This window comes from Phascolarctos cinereus, unplaced genomic scaffold, assembly GCF_003287225.1.
Source record: "Phascolarctos cinereus isolate Bilbo 61053 unplaced genomic scaffold, phaCin_HiC Scaffold_1;HRSCAF=81, whole genome shotgun sequence".
In the NCBI taxonomy this organism is placed as follows: Eukaryota; Metazoa; Chordata; class Mammalia; order Diprotodontia; family Phascolarctidae; genus Phascolarctos; species Phascolarctos cinereus.
In genome coordinates, this window is record NW_027555514.1 from 239,751,346 (window position 1) to 239,778,739 (window position 27,394).

Here is a 27,394-nt window from a genome sequence, read left to right on the forward strand (position 1 = left end):
TGTTTGATAAATATGTATTGACTGACATTTATGGAATTTATATTTTATATTATTATTTATAGCTTCAGTTTCTTGAAAAAACTGTTCTTATCTTTTGAATATAATCAATTATGAAATAAGTCTTTTCAATTTATATGTTTATGTATCTTTGAAATTAAACTTTGATCTGAGCAATATTTTCAGTTACTATTTATCTTCTAATTTTAACTGCATTGTTTTTATTTGTAAGGAAAAATAATTTCATGTAATCAAATTTGCACCTTTTACCTTCTATTATTCTCTCTTCTATGTTTGCCCACTTTATTCCTGGTGCGTAGAATGTTTTCCCCTTTTTTCATTGATTGTTTAATAATGGTCTGCTACTTGCAGTGGATACAGTGCCAGGCCTGGAGTCGGAAAGACTTATCTTCCTGAATTCAAATCTGCCTTTACACTTACTTTCTGTGTGAACCTGTAGGTAAATCCCTTACTCTTGCTTGCCTCTATTTCCTTACCTGTAATATGAGCTGGAGAAGGAAATGGCAAACCACTCTAGTACCTTTGCCAAGAAAACCCCAAAAGGGATCATGAAGAATCAGACATGACTGAAAAAGGACTAAAGAACAAAAACAAAACAACTAAACTCAAATGTCACTTTTTCCAGGAAACATTTCCTAATTCTTATCTTTTCCCATATCATCCATTCTTGTATCTTGTAGGACACTTGTATAAAGCCTTCTATAAAGCACACTTATCATGTGCTGTTTTCCCATTTATCCATGAAAGTGTCTTGTCATCCTAATAGACTAAGGCCCATGCAAATATTTCATATCTTATCTAAATGTTCTGACTCTCCACAAAATATATAATTACTATGTGTTTGTGGAAAATAATTGAATACTTGAAGCTTTTTGATTTAATCAGGAAAAAAAAAGGTTTAAGAAAAATGAACCTTATTCTAATCTCAGTTTTCCCATTATTTATCTATATGACTTTGGGCAATTATTTTAAATGATCTGGTTTTTAACTCCCTCACCTGAAAAATGAGAAGTTGGACTAGATGAAATCTAGTTTCTTTTCTGCCTTTAATTTGAATCTTGGGTCTTCTATTTTCTCTTTCTCTACATTTTGTTTCCTCTCCTCTATCATATGACCTTGTTGGGGCCCAAGCCACCCTGCCATTCCCAAGCTCTTTTCTCATTCTCCAACCATCTCTGTAACACTTGAAGCTTGTACTCCACCCCTGGAAACCTTGTCTCTGAGAGATGAACATTTGCCCTATCTTGTTAGGACCCACTTAGGCCTCTATGTTGCTGTCTACCCACTATGGCCCAGTGTGGTTATCCTCCTCCTTCTCCCTTTCCACTACATCTTTTTATTTTGTCTTTCCTCATTACAATGCAATGTCTTTGTTATCAGAGACTTTTTTTCTCTGTATCTCCAGTATTTAGCAGAGTGACTGGCATATACTAAGTGCTTAATAAATATATCCTTAAGAACTCTGGTCAATTCAATGTTCAACTATTATTTCAGATGACTTGATTAAGAATATTAGAATACTATAATACTGAAAGAGAGATGATGGACTAAATATACAGAATGAAATATTCATTTTGTGATGTGGCCAGTATAGAAGTTTGTTTTACTTGATTTTGCACATTTGTTACAAGACTGTTATCCCCAGGCCAAATACATCAGTAGCGAGTAGAAAGGGGATGGAGGACAAAATAAATACTTGCTATTTTCTAAAGTATCATCTCTCTCTATATCTATCTCTCTACCTCTCTTTATCTGTCAAGCCCCCTTACCTTTTTTGTTCTTCTCCCCTGACCTTCACTTTTTATAAAAATACTTGTAGATAGTTTTATATATTTATATATATGATTTATATTTATATATATATTTATATAATTGCTAAACAATTTACATAATTTTATCATTTTATACACAGATAAACTGAGGTCCAGAAAAAGTATGTGACTTTCCACTTTCTAAGTAGCCAAGTTAGAGATGTGATCCAAACACAGGTATTGATTACAGGTCTAAGAGTCTCTCCATGAACTTGTAGCGGCTATATCATACTTCAGAAATATTTTTGGGTAGTTAACATGTAAAGTGCATGAGACTTGGCCCTAGGAGGATTTGCTTTTCAATCCTACTTCAGATATTAACTAGCTATATGATGTAGGAAAATCCAAACTTTTTTTCATTTTCTTTTTAATTTATTTATTTTTAGTTTTCAACATTCACTTTCATAAGATTTTGAGCTTAAAATTTTCTCTCCTCCCCATTTCTTCCCTTCTGCCTAGACAGTGTACAATCTGATATAGGCTGTACATATCAAAACTTTTTTCAGCATCAGTTTCCTCATCTGTGTAAAGGGTATCATAATAGCACCTTCCTCAGTTTCTGTGAGGTCAGATGAGATGACATATATAAAGAATTTTGCAAATCTTCAAGTGCTATGTAAATACTAACTCTTACTGTTTCTTCATCTATAATTTTGCATTAGAATAAATGATCTCTAAGACCACTTCCATATCTAACTTTCGAGAACGTATAATTTATAACTGAATAAACATAAAATGCACAGGAAGAAAACAGGTATGATTTAGTGAGTGAACAAACAAACAAAAAAGAAAAGCCAGTTATCATATTAGTAGATAAAAAGATGTAATGGAAATTTTTACAATGGAAAGATCACCACCAATAGGAAAGAATTGAGTGTGACTGAAGAAAGAGGAATTCCAGTTATGTCTAAAGAAAGAGATTAAGTTTCATGGAATTGAGCCAGAGAAGTGCTGGTAAATGGATAACAACTGGCTCTTACAGGGGAAAAATATATCCATGAATCTCTTTTAAAATTTAATCTGAATTTTAACATTTTCTTTATTACTTTCTTAAGTCAAGGCAGTCAACAAAACAATAAGTTGAGCCCCAAATTGTAGTTTTGCCCATTTCTGAGTTATTGCTCTCATTGAAATTTTGACCCATCAGCTTTCTGTCTCTTGCATGGAGCTCTTGCAGAGTGATAGGAAGGCATCATATGTCTAGGGAATGTGCTGATCACATGCACAGAGGCAGGGATTATTGAAGAGAAGAGAACAATATAACCTCATTTAACTATAAAATGAATAAGTGAAGGGACATAATTGGGAGATGAAGGTTGGAAAGACAGGTTAACACAAGATTATTAATGGCTTTAAATGCTGCTTTTTAAAAATTAGAGTTTGTGTTGCAGGTTAGCAGCTTTATGTTGTTGTATGATGTGACTAAAGCATAGCTTTGAGAAAATTAGTCTGAGAGTAGATAGGGTCAGCAGAAACTGGAGAAGGAGATGTTAGAAGAGACTGACAGCTGGGAGAGATTTTAAGAGATTATTGTGATGGTTCAGGTTATAGGAAAGGAGGAAACTTTTGATGCTGACTTACCTTTTGGTTGTTTGTTACTTCTTAAAAAGGTTTTCTTTGTAGTGTTATTTGTGGTCTCACTATTTGATCAATACTTATTTGGAAAGCAAATTATGTGTTAATTATTGTCTTTTTTTTTTGTCTAGCTAGAGAAAACTCTTTCAAAATGAAGCCTTATCTCAGCAAACGAACTTTGGTAATGATTTCCTGCCTTATTGTCACTTTCTGAATAAATGAAGCAACCTACATAGACTTGAAATTTTTCAGCAGATGCATGCAGTCCATTATTCAGCCAGCATAATAAAGAATGCTCTACCTATTTAGATTAACTACCTCAGCTCCTTAATTTAATCATAGTTAAATTGCTTCATCATTTAATTAAGATAGAAACAAATTAATTGCTTTTGCATATATCCACTGCATTTATTTTGAAAGCTACTGAGTTTCTTCTGATTGTGCTGACAAAGTTTAGGAAATCCTTAGGATTCAGACTTTAGATTTTAAAACTTTATGTCAATGAGAAATTGGAGGACTTTGCTCTTTCAGGAAGGAATTTTTCATTTACTCACTTGTTTTGTAGAGAAACATTCCTCAGAAGGCCCTAGTGTGGTCCTATTTCAAGAGAGTATTTCAAAATAATCATAAAGTCACTAAGGATAGGAGTAACTTTTTTTTTACTCTTATATATTAAACACAGACACACACACACACGTTACTCTTTTAATGAGAGCTTAATTCTGGATCAGGTTTTGACTGGAATAATAAGGGGAATAATCTTTACAAAAATTTCAGATAACAAAAGCATGTATGTAAGTCTAAGCCTATGCCCTACTCCTCACCTCTCACCAGGATGACTATTAAAGTCTCTTAGAAATGGGTCTGCCTGTAGCAAAGAAAGTTTGGTACTGTGGAAAAAGAATTTAATTTGTAGTCAGATGACCTGGATTCATATCTTGACTCTGCTATTTTGTACCCATGTCACCTCAGACAAGATACTTTGCTTTCTGGACTTTATCTTTAAAAATGAGTGCTTTAGATTTTATCATCTAAAAGGAAAAATCAAGAGATACAACAAAACTTGTCCTCTGTTCTCTTGGGCTTCATTTGGGCATAACCACAAGGAGAGTTAATTTAATTAATATTTACTAATTTTCTACTATGTCCTAAGCAATATGTTAGGCACAGGGGTTACAAAGGGGAAAAAAAGGAAAGCAGATAACTGCCTTCAAGAACTTACATTCTCCTGAGAGAAATATCATGTTTGTCTAGAATGAAAGAGTAAGGATTCTATCATGAATGCAGATGGCCAATGAGGCTCATTAAATACTGTGATTCTCTGATTCTCTGTGATCAGATAAGCAAATAGAAGATGAAAAGAAATTGTGAGGTGATGTGAAAGTAGGAGGACTAACAAATAGGATAAAAGAGAAAAGCCTTGTGTAGGAGGTAGCACCTAAACTAAAATTTGAATGTAAGTAAGTATTCCTAAGTGAGGAGATAAGGAGATAGTATTTCAAGTGTAACTTTGTCTTGGTCAAAACTCCTCCAAGCAATGTCAAGATTGGGAAGCTGGAGCTCACTGATCTTATATGATTCCTTGTGTTTTTTTTCTACTTCAAAGCATCAAAAAATGTGCTCTGACATTCAGACTTGCTACATGGGCTAATGGGAAGCATAGATCTGTAGTCCCATCTAATTCAATAATTTTAGGAATAAGAGAGGAATGAAACCCTGAGTGGAAAAGTTGCAAAGGGAAGATAGCAAAAAATTGCCAGCATCTGGTTTCAGGAATGGGGTTGTATGGAAGAACCATGTTTGAGACATGTCATTACTAGAGAAACAAGCAAAAAACTATTTAGAACTTGTGGATCATAGATTTAACACTAGAGAAAACCTTGGAATTCATCAAGTCTGACCCTCTCATTATACAGGTAAGGAAACTGACGCTCATTAGATGAGATGATTTGTTTAGCATCATATAACTAGAAAGTGTCTGAGATAAAATTAAAACCCAAACCTTCTGAACTCCAAGTGTAGCACCTTGTACACTAAATCTTTTGGGTTATCATTTCTTTCTACTCTCCTTTTTTCATAAAATTTTGATTTTATTTTTTTCTCAAATACATGTAAACAACAAATTTTAGCTTTTTTTAAAGTTTTGAATGTCAAATTATTTCCTTCCCTCCCTTGCCTATACTTCTTTAAAAAGGCAAGCAATTTGTATAGGTTAAATATGTGCAGTCATACAAAACATTTCCATATTAGTCATGATGCAAAAGAAAACACAGACAATAAAACCCAGAAAACAAAAAATATTTTAAAAACAGGTTCATTCTGCTTTTATACTCCATCAGTTCTTTCTCTGAAGGTAGATAACATTGTTTTTCATTAGAAGGTCTTCTGAATTGTCTTGGATCATTGTATTGCTGAAAATAACTACGTTATTCACAATTGATTATCTGACAATATTGCTGTTATTGTGTGCACTGTTCTCCTGGTTCTACTCGTTTCACTTTGAATCAATTAATAAGTCTTAACAGCTTTTTTCTGAAAGCATCCAAGTCATCCTTTCTTCTAGTACAATCATATTCCATCAAAATTATATACCACAACTTCTTTAATAATTCCCCATTTAATAGATAATCCTCTCAATTTCTGATTCCTTGACACCACAAAACAGCAGCTATAAATATTTTTTGTACATGAGTCTTTTTTTTTCTTTGATATCTTTGGAGAACAGACCTAGTAGTGGTATTGCTGAGTCAAAAGGTATATGCAATTTTATAGCCTTTTAGGCATAGTTCCAAATTGTTCTGTAGAATGGTTGGATCAGTTCACCATTCTACCAATATTGCATTAGTGTCCCTATTTTTCCAACTCCCCTCCAAATTTCTTTTTCTGTTACATTAGTCAATCTGATAGGTGTGAGGTGGTAACTCAGAGTTCTTTTAATTTGCATTTCTTCAATCCATGGAGATTTAGAACATTTTTTTTCATACAACTATAGATAGCTTTGATTTCTTCTTTTGAAAAGGGCCTATTCGTATCATTCATCAATTAAGAAATAATTTGTATTTTTTTTATAAATTTGATACAATTATCTTTTTATTTCAGACATGAGACCTTTATCAGAGAGACTTATTGTAAATGTTTTCCCCTGGTTTCCTGCCTTCCATTTTATATCCCATAATGCCCTCTATCTCTTGTTTGATCATAAATTCTTTCCCTATCCATAAATAAGAGAGGTAAACTATTCCATGCTTCCCTAATTTTCATATCATATCACTCTTTATAGCTACATTATATACCCATTTTGACATTATCTTGATACATATTGTGAAATGTTAGTCTAAACCTAGTTTCTGCTAAACTGCTTTCTAGTTTTCCCGAAAGATTTTGCCAAATACTGATTTCTTGTCCCAAAATCTTGAATATTTGTATTAGTTAAAGACTGTATTTATATGGTCATTTACCATTGTGTATAGTGTACCTAATCTATTTTGCTGATTCACCACTCTATTTCTTAGCCAATACCAGACTGTTTTTGTAACACTTTCCTAGTACACTTTATAATACAGTTTGATATCTGGTACTATTACGCCACTTTCCTTCACATGTTTTTTTCATTGATTCCCTTGATATTCTTGACCTTTATTTTTCCAGATTAATTTTTTATTAATTTTTTTTTAATTTTTAGGCAATTGAGGTTAAGTGACTTGCCCAGGGTCACACAGCTAGTAAACATCAAGTGTTTGATCTGAGGCTAGATTTGAACTCAGGTCCTCCTGACTTCAGGGCCAGTGCTCTATCTACTGTACCATCTAGTCCAATGGCAAGACAAAAGTCAAGACAACTGGCTATGGCCTGGGAAACAGTGGATGACCATGTCATCTTTGATGTCTGACCAAGCTCTAAACACTCCACAGGCCCTGTTTTAGCTGTTTTCATGAGCATATATATATACATATATATATATATATACATATATATATATATATACATATATATATATACATATATATATACATATACATACACATATATATATATATATATATATATATATATATATATATATATACATATACATATACATATATAATTTTCCCCCCCTAGACTTCTATGCATGGGTCAAGCAGGTTGAATTCAAATGGTTGAATACACTTTCAGAATTGGAACTCCTAAACACAATAAGGAAGTTTTCTCTGTGTATGTTATAAGGGTGTGTACATTAACAAGCAAAACATTTATTTTATAACTGTTGTGATTTGTAACATCCTTGCAAGATTCATGATCACTGAAGCAATCCCTTTCTCATACTCTCTCACTCATTTGTTTTGTGAATATGTGAAAAGTTTAGCAAAAGGTGTATGTATATATGTATGGTGGTGTAAGTGATAGTGTTCTGACTGCATGGGTAGGGGGTGGGGGAGCTAAGTCCATGATGGAGAATGTAAGTTTAGTCATGAAATGAGTGATTACTCTGTTCTTTCTGTTTGTTATGTGATCTATCAGCTGAAATATTTCTGCAGCTCAGGCACAATTTTGTTATTTGCTATTGTTAATGAAAAGATGGAATTTGAGCACATGAGTGCAACATGTAGTCAGTACTGTAATTAGCCCTTTGAAAGGTGAAGTATCCACTTTGAAATAAAAGAAAATAGTCCCAAAAAATCCTTATAGTAAGGTATAAATGGTCAAAGTACCAGTATATACCAAATCAGAGTACCTTGATTTATTGAAGTAACTATTATCAGTTTCTTAAAGAACATAATCGGGGGGGTCAGAGTCAAGATGTCAGAGTAAAGGCAATGACCTGCTTGAGCTCTCCTCCAGACCCCTCCAAATACCTATAAAAAATAGCTCTAAACAAATTCTAAAGCAGCAGAACCAAAAAATGACAGAGTGAAACAAATTTCCAGCCCAAGACAACCTGGATGGTTGATCAGAAAAGTATATCACACCATGTGGACAGAAGAGTGCAGTTTGGTGTGGGCACTCAGGCCAACCAGGCCTCAGCAAACCTGGAGCAGGCCTCAGAGGACTGAATCGCAGGCAGCTATGGTGGTTTCCAAAGTTCTCAATCCATGAATACCAAAGAGAACTTAGAAGGTAAGTAGGAAAAGTCTGTGTCTGCAGTGAGAGAGACGCTTGGTCCCAGCTCCAGTCCGTGAGTGTGGCCCCAGGGTGGTGGCTGCTTCCAGAGCTTCAGGCCCATAGACTGAGGGAGAATTGAGTGGCTGATCAGAGGGGGATTGCAGGGATCACTTTGCCAGTTCTGAGGCAGGAATTTCTTGCTTTGCCTGTGCTTAGATCTGGGTCACAGTTCTGAGAGGCAGTCCTAGGGCAAGGAGGAGCACTGGCATGGTGGAGCTCATAGTGGCAGTGGAGACAAAATCTTCCTCACAGTTCCAAGACAGAAAAGACTGCTTGTGGTCACTCACAGAGCAGACCACAGGCCAGGAAAAGAGTAAACACCTTGCCCCTTATCATAGTAACTTGAAAGAACTGAAAATTTATAGGTCTATAGATGTATCTCTGAAAACACTTGCTCAAAACACCTGAAGCTTGGGACATTACATTCTCCACACTGGAAGCAGACCCCTACCTTAACACAGAGTTTATAACAAGTAATTGGCTGGGATCATGAGCAAGCAGTGCAAAAAGGGTCAGACCATAGAATCTTGCTTTGGTGACAAAGAAGATGAAAACATACAACCAGAAGAAGACAACAAAGTCAAAGCCCCTACATCCAAAGCCTCCAAGAAAAATATGAGTTGGTCTCAGGCCACGGAAGAGCTCAAAAAGGATTTTGAGAAGCAAGTAAGAGAAGTAGAGTAAAAACTAGGAAGAGAAATGAGAGTGATGCAAGAAAATCATGAAAAACAGCTTGCTAAAGGAGACCCCCCCCCAAAATACTGAAGACAATAACACCTTAAAAATAGCCTAACCCAAATGGCAAAAGAGATCCACAAAGCCAGTGAGGAGAAGAATGCCTTAAAAAGCATAATTGGCCAAATGGAAAAGGAAGTCCAAAAGCTGACTGTATAAAATTCTTCCTTAAAAATTAGAATGGAGCAATGGGAAGCTAGTGACTTTATGAGAAATCAAGAAACTGTAAAACAAATTCAAAAGAATGAAAAAATAGAAAACAATGTGAAATATCTCATTGGAAAAAGAATTGACCTGGAAAATAGATGCAGGAGAGATTATTTAAAAATGATTGGAATATCTGAAAGCTCTGGTCAAAAAAAAGAGCCTAGACATCCTCTTTCAAGAAATCATCAAGGAAAACTGCCCTGACATTTTAGAACCAGAGGGCAAAATAGAAATTGAAAGAATCCACCAATCACCTCCTGAAGGAGATTCCCAAAGGAATACTCCTAGCAATATTGTAGCCAAATTCCAGAGTTCCCAGGTCAAGGAGAAAATGTTGCAAGCAGTCAAAAAGAAACAATTCAAGTATTGTGGAAACACAATCAGGATAACACGAGATTTAGCAGCTTCTACATTAAGGGACCATGGGGCTTAGAATATACTATTCCAGGGGGCAAAGGAGATAGGATTATAACCAAAAATTACCAAAACTGAGCATAATCCTTCAGGGGAAAAATGGAAATTTATTGCAATAGAGGACTTCCAAGTATTCTTGATGAAAAGACCAGAGCTGAATAGAAAATTTGACTTTCAGATACAACTGAAGTGAAACATTAAGTGAAATCATAAGAGACTTATTAAGGTTGTACTGTTTACATTCTGCACAGAAAGATGAGATTTGTAACTCATGAGTCCTTTGTCAGTAGTAGAGTAGGTGGAGGGGAAAAAATATATATATATATATGTGTGTGTGTGTGTGTGTGTGTGTGTGTATGTATATGTATATTTATATATATATATGTATGTTTATAGATAGATAGATAGATAGATAGATAGATAGATAGATAGATAGATAAATAGAGGGCACAGGGTAAGCTGAAGATGAAGGAGTGATATGTGGAGAATAAAATTAAGCACTGAGAGAGGATTATACTGGAAGAAGGATGAAGGGAGAGGTAGAATTGGGTAAATTATTTCACATAAAACAGACAAGAAACGGCTTTTACAGTGAAGGGGAAACAGAGGAAGGTGAGAGGGAATGACTGAATCTTATTCTCATCAGATTTGGCTTAAGGAGTGAATAACATACTCACTCAATTGGGTATGGAAATCTATGTTACCCTACAGTAAAATGGGGGAAGGGGAAAGGGGACAAGAAAGCAGGAGGATGATAGAGGGAAGGGCAGAGTGGTGAAGGGGGTAATCAGAAGCAAACACTTCTAAGGAAAGACAGGGTCAAAAGACAGAATAAAACGAATGCAGCGGAATGAGATGGAGGGAAATATAGTTCATCTTTAACAATATGACTATTATGGAATTGTTTTGCATGACTAGATATGTATAACTTTTGTCAAATTGCTTGCCTTCTCTATAAGGATGGGTGGGGAGGGAGGAAGGGAGAAAATTTGGAGTTCAAAGTTTTAAAAATGAATGTTAAAAAATGTTTTCACATGCCACTGGGAAATAAGAAATACAGGGAATGGGGTATATAAATCTTTCCTGCCCTAAAGGAAGATTGAAGGGGAAGGAGCTAAGAGAAGAGACAGGAGAGATAGAAGGGAAGGCAGATTAGGGGAAGGGATATTCAGAATGCATGTCATCTTGGGGTGGGGGGAGGGATGAGATGGAGAGAAAATTTGGAACTCAAAATCTTGTGGAAGTGAATTTTGCAAACTAATAATAAATTAATTAATTTTAAAAATATTAAATTTATTTTTATTATTTTTATTATAATTTATAATTAAATTAAATTTAAAAACAAGATAATCTAGATTGATAAGTGAGTTTTCAGCCAGAAAATATAATTTATTATTCTTCATTCTTATTTTAAATGATCATATTTCATCTATTTTCATTCATTTTTAATTTATTGGATGCATTCATTAAAAAAAATCACATTAAAAATTTTGATGTTATAGTGGCAGTCTGTCCCTTTCCTATTGCTCACAAAGGAATTCTTTAGTTGGGGATGAGATATCCATTTTGTGGATAATCTCCACACAGTCATTAATATGAATATACAGAAATCCATTTGCTATCTACTGCTCAGTGGCTGAAATAATTACCCAGTGAAACTATATGTATTTTGCCACATGGCACAGTTGGCTCAGCATCACTGTCATGGAATGAAAAACAACAACAACAACAACAACAACAACAACAACAACAACAACAACAAAAGAGAATGTAAAATGATATATATAAATGAGATAAGGAAAAGTATGGGAGAGATGTGTTTGTAACTTTCTCCCATTTTTTTTTCCATAGAGGAATTGGAAATTTATTAAGGTATTAGGTAATTATAAATGTTAGACTTACATATTGCACTTGTTGTTTATCACTTCTTTAGATAGGATAGATTCTCCCCTCCCTATTGTGGCAAAAGATAAATTGAGAAATGAGTGAAATAGCTCATTTTAAATTCATTGTAGATCATTGTTATTTGCAGTGGAAATGTTCTTAAGGGTATACATTTATCGCTTATTATTATTTTTAAAATATTGAACTTACAGAAAAATGGGCATTCCCATTCACAATATGAAATGCACAAAAAAGTTTATAAATGAAACCATGCCTTTTTTCTATAAGATTTTATTTTTATTTGCCATTCCAAACCATTGTAATTTGTGTTATTAGACAATACTTAACAATTATTTCTAGCCATTTTAGTAATTTGTATAAATACATTTTACACTTGTGCTCTTTCTTTGAAGTGAGATAAATGAGCCATATTTGTCAAGAAAGCATTCTAATTTGCCTCAGTAGAGCTTTGAGTGTTTTTCTTTCAAAGATAATTCTAATTTTCCTATCATGAGTTTATAGAGAATCTAACAGATATCCATAGGAAAAGGAATGACTCTTGGAACTGGAAGATAGAGTTTGCTAATTTATCAATTTCTTTTTTGGATAGATTATAACATTACAAGCAGTTGGTTTAGAACTTTTCTTGTACTCAAGATTGTCAGAAATATTCTATAACCCCTTCTTTCCCCAGCCTGTTCAACTCATTGTGTGAGAACATTATTAGTCTGTTTGACATTAGAATATTTCACCATATTAGTATTTTATGTTATATAAGCCTTAAAATGGAAATAACAGAAGGAAGGAAGGAAGGAAGGAAGGAAAGAAGGAAGGAAGGAAGGAAGGAAGGAAGGAAGGAAGGAAGGAAGGAAGGAAGGAAGGAAGGAAGGAAGGAAGGAAGGAAGGAAAAACTATGCTGAAGCATTCTAATATCAAAGGAGGAAGGAGAGAAGGAGGGAGAGAGGAAGGGAGGGTATGAAGGAAATATAATGTGTTAAGCACATATTATATGCATTATGATATATCCTGGACATACAAATAGAAAATCAGAACAGACCATTTTTTCCAAGCAGCTCACACTCTAATTGGAGGCAAAAACACATATAAGAGGGTTCTACTGAAGGATGCATAGAAAGACCTGTAGGTCTTCATATTTCATTTGTGGGCCAAATGGCAAGGCCCAGGGGATCTTTAGAGTGTATCACCTAGTTTGATAGAAGTGCTTAGATATCTAGAAAGCAAAATTATGGTAGAGTTGATAAGGTTTTATCTAAGGTCTGGAGTTCCTCATTATTTGGAAAGATTCTATCTGGTGACTCTCAGTTCATCTGAATGACATGAGCACTCATAATGACTTTACGGGAGTGTAGCCCAGACAAACCACATGCTGGGAAAGGTAAAGTGAGCTTCAGGATTCATGAAAGATGAGGACTCTACTTTCACTTCCATATGAGTGAAGACATTGAGAGTCAGTGTCTAGCCAAGAGAGGGAAGAAAGAAGGAGGTTTGGCAAGGGATTAGCATTAGGGAGAACCCTCCAATTTTCCTTGGATGAGCTATGAGCACACTGGGACAACTAAAATCTTTTCCTTTTTCACAAGGACAATTATCTAGTTATATATTTCTTGTCCTGTATTTGTGCTGTTGATTTTTTTTAAACCTGGGTGTAAGAATTTAGTAAAATTATATTTGACAGATTAAAAGGGGAATGTTATTTCCTCCAGTTTGGCTGAAATAATAAAATAAGTAGTGAGGAGTTAATATGATAACCACATCAGATCATATTCTTTATTGGTCAGTAAACTTTTGTGAATAGCTCCCATGAGTAAATTAAAGGAAATATGATCATAGCCTAAACAAGAGTTTATTAGTATAAGAGAGTTTGAGGAACATTTGAAGGAGCAGGTATATATGTTCCAGACAGAAGAAAGCACAGAAAGGCAGTCACTTCAGGGAACAAGTAAGTTATTGAATTTTCCCATTTATAGATAAATGTCCATTCAATCCATTGTTTGAGATGAATGATTTTTGGAATCTAATTCTACCATAACAGTTTGTGTGTGTGGGGGGGGGGGTAAGCATGCCACCAATGTCTTAATCTATAGCTCTTATAAAATGTTGAACAGAAAAAAATGTCATCAGGAACATTAGAACTCACCTCTAAATTTAATACATAAATTGAATTAAGTGCAATTTAATTCTTTTATAAAATATATCATCATTTAAACCATTCTGAATACATTTCAATGTATTACCATTCATTATACAATTTTTAAACCTTTGCATGCAAATATTTTGATAGACTTTCTCAATTACCTTGATAAATCCAGCTGTGCTGTATATAATATACCTTTGATCTACACTTCTGATTACCCTATTAGTAAAGGGAGCTGAGTGGTTTTTAAAAAGACTTGATCTGAGAGTACTCATATTGAGTCCAGATATCACTTTATTTTCTTCAAGAACTCAAAAATCATCTGCTGATCAACCAATAGAATCCATTGCCTCATCTGTAAAATAATAATAAAATAGTGATGATGATGATGATTATATTTTGAATATAAGGGCAACATCTGCTTTCTATATTTTGGTATATCTATTGTTCTTCATGAGTTACAAAAGATTTTTTTTAATTTCCCAATAAATGTGAATTCTTTCAACATTCTGATCTATTCACACAAAATTCTGGGTGTATGTTTATGACTTCTTCATGTATCTTTGCATCCAGTCCTTTTAAACTCTGTGTTCTATTCCTTTTCCTACAGGAACATGATTCTTCTCAAAGGGGAAGATGGAAGCAAAACAGTAGTTAGGCATTTCTGCTTATTCATTGGCCTCCATTTAACATCACAGCATCCACTCCTATGCTATGGATCTGGTCCTTCTTTGTGCCTTTATTTCCCCAATTATTCTTTCAAAAGACCTTTTTTATTTCATCCTTAGAATTTTAGTTTGACAAGCTCTAGCTTTGTGAAGGGTGCATTTACTTCCTTGTGCCACTTTTTAATGTGATTTGGGGGAGGGTATGTACCTTTGCCTCCTTCTTTGTAAATGTGATTTTTTAATCTGGTTTCACAGATCATTCTATTTACCCTTTCCAATAGCTGCACCAGAAAGCTTTATTTCTTCATCTTAATCATTGTCACTGTATTTTTACAACCGTATATGAAAATCAGCCATGTGTTGGAAAGTAGTATTTCTTTTTGAATTTCTAGTCATGATATTAGACTTACCAGTTTTTATGAACTGATGATATCTCAAAGTTTGGGACACATATTTGACTATGCTCAATATCCCTCCCTTTGGTTGAACTTTGTTATAAAATATTGACCCTTTGCATTTTATTCATTTTCCTAATTAATTAAGAATTAAGTTGACAAAAGCAGTTCTCATCTTTTCTTTTACATTTTGAAGGATGAATTTGTCATTAAGAAAAGGGAAAAACTTAATACACATTTTACTTTTAGAGGAATAATGTGTCTGGCAATTAAAATTCCCTTAATAATGAGCAAATATAGATATGGATAAAGATAGATATGTAAGTTATGTGTATGTATATACATATACATATACATATATATACACACATATGCATTTGTTTTTGTATGTATATGTGTATTTGTTTATATATTATGTGTGTATATGTGTATATATGTGTATATGTGTATGGGTGTATTTATGAATGTATTGTTCTCTTCAGTAATTTTTCAGTTGCATTTGACACCTTGTGACCCCATTTGGGGTTTTCTTGTAAAAAATACTGGAGTAGTTTGCAGGTATGTGTGTATATATATATACATACATACATACATACACATATATATATATATATATACACATACATACAAATATATATATATACACACACACTACATGCATATGTGTATATATACATGTATGTGTATATATGTATGCAATACAATACATATGTTGTGTTCATATATATACATGTATACGTGTGTGCATGCATATATACACATACATGCATACTCGTCTATGAGTATAGGTGTGTATGTATAATTTTTGTGTTATATAATGTTTTATTATGTATACACACATATTTATACATATACACACATAAACATGCACACATATACTTAATATTTAACCCCCACAACCTTATATAACACAAATATATTATTTGATACTTAATCCTCACAACATACCTTGGAAATAGGCTCTATTATCACTGTCCTTTTACAGAAGAGGCAACTGAATCTGATAGAGATTAAATGACTGTCTTACAGTCATAAAGCTAAACATTGAGATAGGATTTGAACTCAGATTTTCCTTACTCCTTCACAGCCACTCTTTATACCATCTATCTCTCCAAGACAGCTGTGTGATCTATCTCAGACTCATCATATGTTTCACATATCTGGCTGAGTGATCTCTAGCTTCCATAGCCACAATGATATCACTTCATTTTTATTTCACATTTTCAATTTTTTTTCTTTAACTTTTCTGCCCCCTACCCCCATCTCCCCACTTTCACTTCTCTCCTGGGTGGAATATTTTTATACACATGCTTAGGTCTTCCTAACAAACTGCTGTCTCAGACAACTTTTAACATATATTTGTTCAGGGGCTGGACAACTACTCATCAGCTATTTTAGACTAGAGATTCCTTTGGTCTATTGATGAGCTATATGGACTATGGGGTCCCTTCTGCCTTTAGAATTCTGTGCTTGTCTAGTCTATTTTTAATACTAGCAAAATAGTTAGACCCATGATCTGAAGGGAAATGTAGTTAGGAAACAATGGAATTGCTAATGCCCTCATTTAGAAGCCCCAAAACTATAACAATTGGCTGGGAGGTTGTGTGATCTGAGCACTTACACTGAGAAAGATCACTTTCTTCTAAGTAGCTGCCAGGGCTGTCCTGAACCATCATGTCTCAAATAAAGGAATACAAGGGAAATTAGCACAAGACAAGTCAACCTCAGGTGTCTTAAATTATAATTAGACCATTCAGATACAGTTTATAACAGAACAAAATAACACACTTGGAAATAAGTGCCAATTGTCCTCAACTAAGGGAACATAATAGACTGAAGAAATGAATACCAACATTTCCTTCAGCTTCCCTACAAAGTATTTTCTCCCATTTTAGGGCTCTGCTAACTGAAGTGACTGTCTGTGATTGATTTTTGCTTTTGTTTTTTCATCCTTTAAATTCTCTTATTCTTTCCTCATAGGCTTTTTTTTTAACACTAGCTGATCCAAGGTAAAACTTCTTCCTCCAGTCTCTCCCCAACTCTGTCTCTCTTTCCACATATATATGTACGTATATATGTTATACAATTTATAATATATATATAATAGAATGTACATAAACTAATATTATAATTTATATTACAGAAATTTATTACACACATATAAAATAATGAAGAAGCAATATAGGAGATATAGTAAGATAAATGTATGAGCAAAAAGAAAGATAGGATGATCACTTGGGAAAAGCAAGAGATAGCAAATGAATCATTGTATTCTACTGGTATCTTCCCCATCAATATCACAGGTTAGATGATGGGACACATGAGCGGGATTATTACATAATTACATAATGGGCTAGATTGGCTGGATTACATGAAGGAACATTTATGTTGATGAGATCATGTATCTATATGAACATGTATTTATCCGTCAATTGTCTTCCAGTTGAATCTCATTCCAAAGTCTTAACTTACATAAATTTATATTTGGTTCTAAATATTTTTCTATATTTCATCTTGATGCCAATACGTTGTTCATTGACATATATATATATATATATATATCTATAGCTAAAAAACTATTGTTTCTATACCTTTTGTTTCTTTTTATACTTTGTGAATATAATATTATCCTTCTAGTGTTTATGATTCAAAGTCATTCTTAGTTTCTTCCATAATATCTGATTTTACTGTTTTATACTGATTCTTTTCTTCCTCTCAGCTATTTTCAGTTTAAATATTTCATGATTAATGTCATGGTTGTCTTTAGCCAAAAAGGTTCTTTTCACTGGTCACACGATGCATTCTGTCTCTATTCATACCAGTGCACTAATATACATAAACCAAATATTATTCTTTAATACCACCTAGAATGCCAGTTGCTTGCTGACCATATATTCTTTGATTTCTAAATCCCGACTTTCAATGGAAAGGAAGCAAAAGAAACACCTGTGCCCATAAGTCCTTCAGTTTCCTATTCCCTAGATTATACTCCTTATACATGTTCACCAGATATCTTTTTGTTGTATTATTCATTTCTACATCAGTCACAAAATGTGTCTATTAGTTGATAGCTTTGCCAACTCATCAGGATTTCTTATAATACATAAAATAATTATTTATCCATTAATTGACCATATCAGAGTAAATAAAGGCCTCTTTATTCCTTTGCCAGGGCCTCTTGGGAATATTAGCAGGTTTCCTCAAACTATTTGTGCCTGTGACTACTTCTTTTGTACTATACAAAGGATAAAGGGATGTGCTATTTGGTATATTTTATACCTTGTTATTTCACTGAATTTATTAATTGCTTCAGGAGTTTTTAGATTACTCTCCAGGTCCCTCTAAAAGCACCCTTATGCCATCCAAAAGCAAAAACAAAAGTATATTTCTCTTTTCCTTAAACTTATTCTCTTCATTTCTTATTCTGATGTTATTATTGTAGTTGATATTTTGAGAATAATATCAAATAATATTAGTGATAATGAACATCGGTGGTTTACCTCCAACTATACTGGAATGATGGTTCTCACTGTTAGATACATATTGCTAACTATATAATGGAATGGTCTATTTATTATATTTTGGTTTTAATTTTAAAAAGTATTATATTTTTCCTAAGCTATTTCTGCATCTATTGATGCAATTGTGTAATTTTATTCTGTTATGAATATGTTCTATCATGTTTATAAAATTCTCAATGTAGAATATTCAATTCTGGCAAACTGAACATGCTTATAATCTGAAATAATTTAAAACAATCCCCTATCACCTTTGCTAATTGTTTTGTTGTTGTTGTTTTTAATATGTTGGCATTGATATGCATTACAGATGATGTTCTAAAGGTGTATTTATTTTCCCCTCTGCTTTACCTCTTTTTAGTCTGGGTTACAGTGATATCTTTGTTTATTGTGAGAAATTTGATAGGTTACACTTTTCTCTATTTTTATAAATACTGTGGTCATTGGTTGCACTGAAAAAAATACAGAATTAACTTACAAATTCAAAAGGGCTTGAGTTTTCATTTGACATTAGAAGTACATTTTTGTCAAGTTCAATTTCTATTTCTGAATTTGGTTTATTTAAATTATTTCATTTTGAAAATAAAGACATTTTGTATTTTGGAAAATATTACTTTATTTCATTTATCAATTTAATTGACACATAAGACAAAATATTTTAATAATTTATTTTATTTCTTCTTGAGCTTCTCCACCTTTAATTATTAAAATGAATATTTCTTCAAATAGCCTTTACAGATTGTAATTTTGTTTCATTGTAATCACTAAATGTGCTACCTTCACTACTTCACTGTTTCATTGTGGTGCCTTTAAGAATAATGGATTTTCTGGGTTTTGTCTTTTAAATGTTTCTTGTTATGAATACTTTGTCAGAGATTATGATTATTACTACCTTTTTGAGTTTCATCAAGTATAATTCAGGTAGAAATTTCAATGCATTTAAAATAAAAGGATAAGCAATTTATGGAAAATATATATTTTGCTCACATATCTCTAACAAAAGGACGATTTTTTTTAATTTTTAAAATTATTTTCATTAATCAATTTATTTTTAGTTTTCAACATTCACTTCCATAAGATTTTGAGTTCCAAATTTTCTTTCCTTCCTCTCCTCCCCCCACCCCAAGATGGCATGCAATCTAATTTGGGCCCTACATATATATTCATATGAAACATATTTTCCTATTATTCGTGTTGTAAAGAAGAAATAGAACCAATGGGAGGACAAAGACCCGGTTTTTTGCTACTTTATTTTTTTAAATTTAATTTATTTATTTTTAGTTTTCAACATTTACTTTCACGAGATTTTGAGTTTCAAATTTTCACCCCATCTCGTCCCTCCCCCACCCCAAGATGGCATGCATTCTGAATATCCTTCTCACTAGTCTGCCTTCCTTTCTATCTCTCCCCCCCCCTTCTCTTATCCCCTTCCCCTTCTACTTTCCTGTAGGGAAGGATAGATTTCTGTACCTCATTTCTTTTATTTCTTATTTCCCAGTTGCATATGAAAACATTTTTTTTTAAACATGTGCTTTTAAAATTCTGGGTTTCAAATTTTCTCCTTTCTTCCCTCCCCAGTGACCCTCACTGAAAAGGCAAGCACCTCAATATGGGTTATACATGTGCAGTTATGCAAAACACTTCCATAGCAGTCATGTTGTGAAAAACTAACTCTATTTCCCTTAATCCTATCCTGCCTCCCCCATTTATTCTATTCTTTCTTTTGGCCTCTTGTCCCTCCTCAGAAGTATTTGCCTCTGATTACCCTATTTCCCAATCTGCCCTCATTTCTGTCATTCCCTTGCTCTCTTGTCCCCTGCTCACCCTATTTTCCTGTAGGGTAAGACAGATTTCCATACCCAATTGAGTGTGTATATTATTCCCTCCTTAAGTCAAATCCTATGAGAATAAGATTTACTCATTCCCACTCACCTTCCCCTCTTTCCCCTCCACTTTAAGAGCCTTTTCTTTTCTGTTTTTTTTTTGAGATGATTTACCCTGTTCTACCTCTCCCTTTCTCCTTCTCCCAGTATAATCCTCTCTCACTTCTTAATTTTATTCTCCAGATATGATCCCTTCATCTTCAACACTCCCTGTGCCCTCTATCTATCTATATCTATATCCATATTTATATCTCTGTATCTGTATCTGTATCTATGTATATATAGACATACATATAATTTTTTTTTTCCCTCCAACTACCCTAATACTGACAAAGGTCTCATGAGTTATAAATATCATCTTTCCATGCAGGAAGGTAAACAGTTCAACCTTAATAAGTCTCTTATGATTACCCTTTCCTGTTTACCTCTTCATGTTCCATTTGAGTCTTGTATTTGAAAGTCAAATTTTCTATTAAGCTCTGATCTTTTCATCTGCTTGAAAGTCCTCTATTTCACTGAATGACCATTTTTTTCCCCTGAAGGATTGTATTCAGTTTTGTTGGGTAGGTGATTCTTGGTTGTAATCCTATCACCTTTGCTCTCTGAAGTGTTATATTCTATGCCCTCAAGTCCCTTAATGTAGAAGCTTCTAAATCTTGTGTTATCCGAATTGTGTTTTCACAATACTTGAATTGTTTCTTTCTGGCTGCTTCTAATATTTTCTCCTTGACCTGGGAATTCTGGAATTTGGCTACAATATTCCTAGGAGTTTTCCTTTGGGAATCTCTTTCAGGAGGAGATCAGTGGATTCTTTCAATTTCTATTTTGCCCTTTGGTTCTAAAATATCAGGGCAGTTTTCCTTGATAATTTCTTGAAAGATGATGTCTAGGCTCTTTTTTTTAACATGGCTTTCAGATAGTCCAATAATTTTTAAATTATCTCTCCTGGATCTATTTTCCATTTCAGTTGTTTTTTCCAATGATATATTTCACATTGTTTTCTAATTTTTCATTCTTTTGGATTTGTTTTACAGTGTCTTGATTTCTCATAAAATTACTAGCTTTCAGTTGCTGTATTCTAATTTTTAAGGAAGAATTTTATACAGTCAGCTTTAGGACTTCCTTTTCCATTTGGCCAATTTTGCTTTTTAAGACATTCTTCTCCTCATTGGCTTTTTAAACCTCTTTTGCCATTTCGGTTTGGCTATTTTTTAAGATGTTATTTTCTTCAGTATTTTTTTGGGTCTCCTTTAGCAAGCTATTGACTTGTTTTTCATGATTTTCTTGCATCACTCTCATTTCTCTTACCAATTTTTACTCTACTTCTCTTACTTGCTTCTCAAGATCGTGTTTGAGCTCTTCCAACACCTGGGACTGATTCATATTTTTCTTGGAGACTTTGCATATAGGAGCTTTAACTTTTCAGTCTTCTTCTCGTTGTAAGGTTTGATCTTCTTTATCACCAAAAAAAGACTTTATGGTCTGACACATCTTCTGAGGTTTGCTCATGATCCCAGCCAATTACTTGAGTTATAAACTCTTTATTAAGGGTCTGTTTCCAATGTGGAGAATGTAATGTCCCAAGCTTTGGGGGGTTTGTACAGCTGTTTTCAGAGATACTTCTAGGGACCAGTAAATTTTCAGTTTTTCCAAAGTGGTATGATAAGGGGCGAGGTGTTTACTCCTTTCCTGGCCTGTGCTGTGGTCTATGAGTGACCATGAGCAGCCTTTTCTGTCTTGGAACTGTGAGGAAGATTTTGTCTCTACTGCCACTATGAGTTCCACCATGCCACTGCTCCTCATTGCCCCAGGACTGCCCCTCAGAACTGTGACCCAGATCCAAGCCCGGGAAAAGCAAGAGATTTCTGCCTCAGCACTGGCAAAGAGATCCCTGAAATCCCCCTCCTATGAACCACTCAATTCCCCCTCAGTCTGTGGGCTGGAAGCTCAGGAAACTGCAGCCGCCCCAGGGCCATCCTTGGGAACTGGGACCAAGCTTCCCTCTCTCCACAGAAACAGACTTTTCCTGCTATGTTGTCTTTTGCATTTGCTTGTTGAGAGGTTTGGAAGCCACCACAGCTGCCTGTGATTCAGTCCTCTGAGACCTGCTCCAGGTTCACTGCAGCCAGTGCACCTATGCCAAACTGTGCTCTTTTCCCAGCCCAGCCCAATATACTCTTCTGATCAACCATCCAAGTTGTCTTGTGCTGGAAATTTGTTTCACTCTGTCTTTTTGTGGGTTCTGCTCCTTTAGAATTTGTTTAGAGCCATTTTTATAGGTATTTGGAGGGGTTTGGGGGGAGAGCTCAATGAAGTCACTACTTTCACTTCACCATCTTGGCTCTTCCCCTCAAAAGAATGGTATTGAAGATATATAAAGAAGCAACATACAAAAAAAAAATTGGAAGCCATTCCCCTCAGCCATTTTCTAGTAGGCAAGTGGGCAAAATTTATTAAAAAAAAAAACTCAAGAGTAGAATAACAAAGTATAAAAATCAATATGTATGATTTTTCAAATCACCAATTAGAGAATTTCAATTCAAAGCAACTTTGACTGTATCTTCATACTTAAAAAATTCTCAAGCATGACGAAAAATGAGAACAGTGTATGTGAACCCAGTTGTGAAAAGAGGCACATTGATAAACTTTTGTGTGTCTTCGAAATGGTCAAAACATTCCATAAAGAAATGTGAAATTATTTAAAGGAAATTATAAAAAAAAAAAGAAGACTATCATTTGATGTAGATATTCCTCATCTGTGGAGAAGTTCTTTAAGGTTTAACCAGTCTTAAAAAAAAAAAAAGATTTAATCAGTCTTTATTTATGCATGGATGATTTTTGGAAGGAACTTTGTTCCTTTTAAGTTTTTTTGTGTTAATTATATATGCTTTTAATATCTATGATTTTCTCTTTCTGTTCATTAAATTTTTCGCTCTAGCCTATATTAAATGTGGAAAGAGAGTCCTTAGCTTCTTTCTGCATATAATTTTGTTCTATTTGTCTAGGTCTAAAAAGGTACATAAAAGTTTCCATATTTTGTAGTTTTCCTTTCTACTTCACCTTGTAATTGAGGATTTTTTTTCTCTAGGTATTTAGATATGCAATTAAGGACATGAATAGAAATTATTGGTATTATTTTATTACCAGTACTGCTTTGAGCAAAATGGTAAAGTTTTTCTGATTATCTCTTTTAATCATTTCTGCTTTCATGCTTGCCTTGTCAAAGGTTTTGATTACTACTACCCTTACTCTTTAGAGTTTCCTGAAGCATAGCAAATTTTCTTCCTCTCATTTTTACTAAAATGTAATTTTGTGTTTCATATGTATTTCTTATTAAGGAGTATATTGATAAATCCTGCTTTCTGATCCATTTTGTGATCCTCTGTTTTTTGGGCTTGTGCTGTTATCATATGCAATTATGGTTGCTAATTTTGTATATTGCTACTTCTCTCTCTCTCTCTCTCTCTCTCTCTCTCTCATATATGTGTATTTGTGTGTGTTTGTGTCTCTGTGTGTGTGTGTGTATCTTCTCTTTGCCACACCCCAATGCCCTCTTTACTAGGAAGAAGGTGGTAAAAGTAAGAATCTATTCTCCCTATTAAACCCCTAATGTTATGTCCTGTCCCTACCTCTTTCCCAGTATAGAGTGTTATATTTTGATATGTGTGTGTCTGTATGTGTGCACACTGATGTTCCTTTCTTTGTTCAATTCAAAGGAGTAAAGTTCCTGTGATGTACATATGCTGTCCTATTCCTTCTTTCATGCTTGTGTATTCTCCTTGCATGCCACAAAAATGAAAAATAGTAATTTCTTTCTCCATTTTCTTCATTGTTCTTTCCCAACATAGCTTTTTCATTCTCAATTCTTCCTTTTCTTAAGGCCATCAAAATAGAATAAAACCACCTTCAGGTCATCTCTTGGTCTTACATATTGTCCTCCATGACCTTTAAAAGCAATGATGCTGTGGCTTCTGATGATGATAATGATGATGATTTATATATTTATGTTGCCTTTTAAGGTTTATAAAGCACATTACAAATATTTTTCTCATTTGATCCTCATAATCCTTGGATACAATGTTATTGTCATGCTTACTTTACAAAGGAAAAATTGAGATAGACAGAAATTAATTTATTTGTCCAGGGCTACACAGGTAGTAAATAATTGTGGTCAGTTTTGAATTTAGGTCTTTCTGACTCCACATATCATTCTTTTCATTGTGCCACCAAGCACACTTAACTCAGATGAGTTAATTCTCTATTAATCATCAGATTAATCAAACAACAAACATTTCAAAAGCACATACAATGTTCCAGGCACCATGTCCATTTCTGAGGAAACAATTAAAAAGAATTAAGCAATCTCTATTTGCAAAGAGCTTACATTATGATGGGGGAGATAACAAGTATAAACATGAAAAAAATAAATAATAGTTGTTAAGATTCAGGAAAAGTTTCATGTAGATGTTGGTGCTTGCATTATATCTTGAAGGAGAAGAAAATTTTATTTTAAGCAAAGCGAAGATGTAACCATTACAAGATGTGGGAAGTGTCAGAACAGAGTCATTAAAATGTAAGACTGACTGTTGTGTTTTAGGAACAGGGAGAAGGGCAACTTTATTGGGATACAAAATGTGGATGAGGAATAATGTAAAAAGAAGCTGAAAAGATAGGTTGGCGTTGAAGTTATGCTGAGCTTTTAAAGTTAAGTATTGATGTTTTTACTTTGTCTAGACAAGAGGAGAAAGACACTGAAGTCAATTGATCAGAGAAGAGAGATGATAAGACCTGTGCTTAAGGAAAATTCCATTGTGTCTGGGTCTAGGAGGAACTCTAATTGGCAATGACTTGAGATAGGAAGACCATAATGAGGTGGTTGCAGTTATTCAGAGGAGACCTGATGAGGGATTAAACTGTAGTATATCCTCTGTTTATAAAGATAAGAATTTGGATTTGGGAGATGTTGTTTAGTAAGAAACTGCAATATCTGAAAACTAAATGAAGAAGGGGGAAGATTAGGAGGAAGGATAAAGATAAAGAAAAGGTTCTAAACCTGGGAAACAGGAGAGATATTGGTGTCTAAAGACAAAAGTAGAGATGTAAATGGGGAAACTTTGGGGAGAAATAAGCATGTTGAGTTTTAGGTATGTGTATATTATCTATTGGTTCTGGGGTACTGAGATCAGAAGAGAAACTGAATCTGGATATAAAGATTTCGGAGTCATGTATATAGAGACAATGAGTAGATGGAGAGAGAGAGAGAGAGAGAGAGAGAGAGAGAGAGAGAGAGAGAGAGAGAGAAAGAGAGAAAGAGGGAGGGAGAGGGAGAAGGAGGAGGAGGAGAAGAGGAGAAGGGGGGAGCAGGAGGATGAGGAGAAGGAGAATGAGAAGAAAGAGAAGAAGAAGGAGAAGAAGGAGGAGGAGGAGGAGAGGAGGAGGAGGAGAAGGACAGAAAAGAGGAGAGGAGAGGAGAAGAGAGGAGAGAGAAGAGGAGGGGAGGGGAGGGGAGGGGAGGGAAGAGAGCAGAAAGATTAGAATAGAACCTTGAGAAACACCCACAGGGAAGGAATGTGATGCCACTAATGAGCCAGCAAAGGATACTTTGATGGACTGTTCAGATTGGTAGAAGGTGAATCAGGAGAGAACAGTTACACACACACACACACACACACACACACACACACACACACACACACTCACACACACAATGACAGAAGAGATTATTCAGGATGAGAGAGTATTCAATAATATGAAGTTTAGGAGATGGATTCAAAGACTGATGATTGGGAAGAGACCATCTGGCTTGGCAAGTAAGAGTCTTAAGTAATTTTTGAAAGAACAGCTTTAGATGAGAGATGGGGTCAAAAGCCAGATTATAAAGAGTTGAGAAATGAAAGGAAAATTGGCATCACAGAGTATAGACCACTTTTTTTCTCTAGGAGTTTTGTTTGAGAAAGGGAGGAGAGACTCATATTATCATAATTTGTGGATCTGGTAAAGTGATGGGTTTTTGTTATTTTAGATGGTGAGAGAGCTTGAAGGTAAGTGAGAAAGAGGGGATTTGGGTTTTTAATTTGGAAAAGACTGGAAAAGATGGCATGAAGGGCCCAGGAAGAGGATTTCTTTTTGCCAAGAAGAAAAAGGCACATCACTGTTAGAGAATAAGAGAAAATAGCAGAGAATGAGTGATGATGAGGCTTTGAAATGACAAAAATGAATGAAGAGGGAAGCCCCAGTTTATTTTATTAGTAAGGTGTGAGGTTCTTAATTGAATGAGGGAGAGAGAGGAAGATATAAGAGGATCAAGGAGGGAAGAGATAGTTTAGGGAAAAAAGCTGCAGAAAGTGAGGTAGAAAATCTAATAGGGAGGAATAAAAGGACTTCTTTGCTACATTTAGGTCCTATTTCAAGTATTCAAATTTATAGGTTTCTGTGCATACCCTTTCACTCAGCAATACCATTTCTACATCTGTATCTGAAAGAGATCAGAAAAAAAGGAAAAGGGCCTATATGTACAAAAATATTAATAGCAGCTCTTTTTTATATATCTGTTAAATACCATATGCTGCTGGAGTTTCACCTCTTATTTATGCCTGTGTTCTTTTTCTTTTTATTGGGGAATTTAATTCTAATCATTTCTTAAGATCATGATTGTTGAGCCTATGAACACACAGATTTATTCAAATATACTTAAGTGCATTTGATGGGAGAAAACCCAAAATGAGAAATGAGAAAAAAACCTTTCTTTGGGGAAGAGTGCTGAGTGATTTAAGAATAAAGGTACTCAGGTATTAATTCATAAAATATTCATTAAATTTTAAATTGTCTAAGATCTATATTGATTTTATTTATATGAAAACATGACTATCATTTTGTTGGAGAAAATTGAAAAGAGTAAATGACTAATCCTTCATCTTTCTGGTCATATGAACCAGAAGTTTTCTTAGATAGTTTTCATAATCATTACATTGTAATATATTTTGAGATTT

General features: G+C 34.2%; 1 pseudogene; it reads left to right on the forward strand.

Moving 5' to 3' along the window:
* The first annotated feature begins 13,136 nt into the window (after positions 1-13,136).
* LOC110195918 (S-formylglutathione hydrolase pseudogene) overlaps positions 13,137-27,394 on the forward strand; it is a 37,969-nt pseudogene continuing 23,711 nt past the window's right edge.